Here is a 4,257-nt window from a genome sequence, read left to right as displayed (position 1 = left end):
TCATGTGGGCCCACATGCCCATGTGGCCCACAAAGCCCAGAAATGGCCTTGGCTGTGTGAACTACACAGCTTGGCCCAATACACTTCGCATGACCGTGTGGGGCCCACGTTCATGGTGGCCTCTACTATCAAACGCCCATGTTTTACGCATTCGATTTACCACAGAAGCAAGCGCACGCCCATGTAGCGTAAATAGTCGTATTTTTTGGCTTTTGCCGGGTCACAGTTTGGGCAGTGTTGACACACCTAAAAGGATTCTAAGTTCACAACCTCTCCTGAGATGAACCGTACCTAAAAAAATGATAAAACCATGACCAGTGTTGTCATGCTTAATACTAAAACAGTCCTTAAACAAACTTTGTTACTGTCACTTACTTCCATTGCTTCAACCGATGTAGACTTACAACTCCGTAGGTGACCAAATCCAACATGGTTAGATGCTGTCAAAATAACATTATTAGATCCTTCACATAATTTAATCAAATGACATCTTTCCCTAATCAATTGGGCATACTTTCCCCATTACTAGAAGACTTACTAAAAATGCAAAACTCAGATTCGAAAAAAGGAGTAATCGGCCTATACTCCACACGAAAGCCAGAAGCACTCGCTTTGACTGAGCCAATAATGGAACAGTTACCCCCTAACAGAGATCAGCAGCACAAGAAGATAGAAAGAGGAGATGAGAATCGGCAATGAAGAATAAGGGAAAGATTGATGGAACAAAAACAATATTTGGCTACAAGGGAATGAGGTATTTGGCTACACAAAACTAAGTGAGAGCAATGGGAAAACAATAAGAATCTGTGAAAGTAATAGTATGCCAAAAAGGAAAATGATGGACTCAAAAATAAAAGAGAAAGAAGTAGAGAGAGAAGAAGAAGAAGTAATGATCAAGAGGAAAATTGATTGGGAAAAAAGGGAAGGATACTATTCGGCCAACAAAGAAATAAAAACCCGAGAGACCCTAATGACCTTTGCAACATTCGGCCTAAGGTAACAAGGGAGGTACATTTGAAAAGAAAAGTAGAAGAGGAATAGAATCGGTAAACCAAAGAAGGCACCAAAAGCCCTTAGCTCAATTCGGCCACCAAAAGTGAAATAGTACCTAAAACTAGAGGGATAACCTACCTCATCCAAAATTTTTGAGTAGCTAACATATTCCATCATCTCAACATCCCAAATTTTCCTCCTCAAATCACTTAAACCAAACCTTCACCTCCTCAATTCAAATTTCGCTCAACCACTTTAGTATTTCGATCAAACCACAACAATCCCATGACACAGCAGCAAAAAAACACTCCACTGCGCCCACTAGGATTTGAACCTCAGTCCTCAAGCATAGATATCACGCCACTTTTCCCCTAGACCAACTGGCCCTTTTTATCATGTTTTACCCACATTTAATTAAAAGATTACTGTTTAGAGTCAATGCTCATTCCTTTAAAAACAAAACATTTTGGAGCTGCCCAGGCTTGAACCCAAGACTTTTCAGATACTCCCAGAACACTTAACCACTGAAGTAGATACACACTTGTGTCACTTTCTTGTACAACTAAATATTTATGTGCAGCCTCCAACTGTTCCTATACTCAAGACCTAATACTTCTAGGCCTAAAATTTGGGGCGTTACAATTCACCCCTCCTTAAAGAAATTTCGTCCCTAAAATTTCCAACTATCAGATCAATTGCATAACACAGTGTTAACCACTACGCTCCCGCTGCGCACTTTAATAATCCAAAACACTACCGTAGCTAACTTGAGTGTTCTAGTACAGTCTATAGATAGAGTGGGACAATGCGTCATCCCCAGCCGTACGATCATGAAACTCAGTCTCAATCTCAGGTGAAACTAGTGCCTCACAAGGTACAACATTAAGCATGTAGCCAGATGACAAAACCCAGCTCAATAACCTCCACGGCATCCACCGTGGCCTCTTGTACCCTTTCCACAAGTACCTCTAGTGCTCATTATCGAATTGCATTTTATCTTTATTAATAGTTTTATGCATTAGTTTACAATTTCAATGTTTATTAACATATGTTTTATAGAGACAATATCAAAAGTATAGAGTTTTGTTTTTGCACAACGTAGTGTCTATCGGTGTCTACTGGTTTACTACAGTTTCAGTATACACTACTAAAGAGTTGTAGAACTACCTACAGTAGTCTCAATAATCCAACCTATGACAGTTTTAGTCAAAATCAAAATGCAGTTTTCAAAGAGAACATAAAGGATCAGTGCGGAGACTCGGTGTACCACATATTCAGCAAAACCTTTCAAAATACTTCAAATCATTTGAAACAGTTCTCTTAGATTTTTCAAAGTTTTGGAAGAAACCCAAATCCACAGCTGAGTTTTGTAACCTGGCTCTGATACCACGAAATGTAACACCCCAAACCCAGCATGGACGTTATGGCTGAATCTGGCGATGTCACATTGAAATGTTTTTCGTAACGTGCGAATTTGTTAAAAACCCATTCTCTATTAAACCTTTATGTACGATTTTAAAGAAGATTTCAAGTTTTGTTGTTAATTTTCAAAATGTACGTCATTTGTCGAAAATAAATCATATTAAAACGTTGTTATTTATTTTAAAACATTGTTTCTTTTAGAAGCTCTTAAAACCGTTTACGTATTCGTGGTATTTTTGGAAAACATTTATCATTTTGAAAACCTGAGGCTTTTTCCTACCGCTAGCATTATTAAAGCAAAATAAACATAAATCCCCAAATTAAAATAAAATCCAGAGAGGCCTTATTACAAAATACCCAAATTAAATTACTTATACATTAAAAACCAAATATGGAAGCATGAGCGGTTGTGTGGCCACCTTCGAGTCCCTTGCATCACCAATTTGCCTAAGGATTACCTGCACAGAAAAGTAGAAGGGTGAGTTTACGAACACTTAGTGTGTAATCCCTTAATAAACAAACAGTCAGAAAACAAACACAGTCTCGGCTTAAGCCCTTTTTAGTAATAGTGACAATATCAGTTTGGGCTTTAGCCTATCTCAATATAGAAACAGTCATGTGTTTAGGCCTTGGCCAATTGCAGTAATAGTAATTAGTGCAGTAATAGTAACAGTACAGATATGCAATCAGAAATCCTACACAACCAACCTCTACACACCACTTCGCCCAGCCCTACACACCATGTGGGGATAAAATCAACCCACCCATCCCTACACACCAAAAATAGCATCGGTTGCGGCACTAAACAATATTTGTAGTAGAGCTTCCAGTATAATAGGCTTAGAGCCATCAGTGATTTGCAGTAGAGCTCCACTATAGTACATTTCCTCCAATCATAACAAATCCATCCCCACGCAATGCATCATACAATCATGTCATGTCATATTATAGAATCTTACATGTATCCATTACAGTTTAAACAACATGCTGAAATACAATCATACATGTACATATATATAAATACCTCACATAGGGGCAAATTAGTCTTCCCACCAAAAAGGGCAAAATAATCATTTTACCATATAAGGGTAAAATAATCATTTTATCAATTGGAGGGTCTAGGTATACTAACTGACCCAACAGTAGGTCCACAGTCGTCTTGGGTGACCCATGAGCCTTAACAGACAATTAGTGAGAATGGGCCAACGGCCCATATTACGGGCTCATGTGGGCCCACATTCCCGTGTGGCCCATAAAGCCTAGAAATGGTCTTTTCTATGTGAACTACACAACCTAGCCCAATACACTTTGCATGACCGGTTTACCCGTGTGGAGCCCATGAGCTCGTGGGCCCACACGGTCTATTTCGGCCGAACGTGGCCCAAAATGACCTAAGCCCATCAATATCGCTCATTGTGGCCTCTATTATCAAATGTCCATGTTTTACATGTTCAATTTACCACATGAGCAAGCGAACGCTCGTGTAACGCCAATAGTCATATTTTTTGACTTTTGCCTATTTACAGTTTGGGCAGTGTTTACACACCTAAAAGGATTCTAGGTTCGCAACCTCTCCTCAGATGAATCATACCTAAAACAAATAACAAAACCATGACTAGCGTTAGTCATGCTTAGTACTAAAACAATTCCTAAACAAACTTTGATACTGTCACTTACTTCCACTGCTTCAACCGGTGTAACCTTACAACTTCATAAGTAACCAAATCTAACAGGATTAGATGCTATCAAAATAACATTATGAGATCCTTCACATAATTTAATCAAATGACATCTTTCCCTAATCAATTGGGCATACTCTCCCCCTTACCAAAAGACTTACCG

This window comes from Gossypium hirsutum, chromosome A10 (assembly GCF_007990345.1).
Source record: "Gossypium hirsutum isolate 1008001.06 chromosome A10, Gossypium_hirsutum_v2.1, whole genome shotgun sequence".
Classification (NCBI taxonomy): Eukaryota; Viridiplantae; Streptophyta; class Magnoliopsida; order Malvales; family Malvaceae; genus Gossypium; species Gossypium hirsutum.
This window is presented reverse-complemented; position numbering follows the sequence as displayed.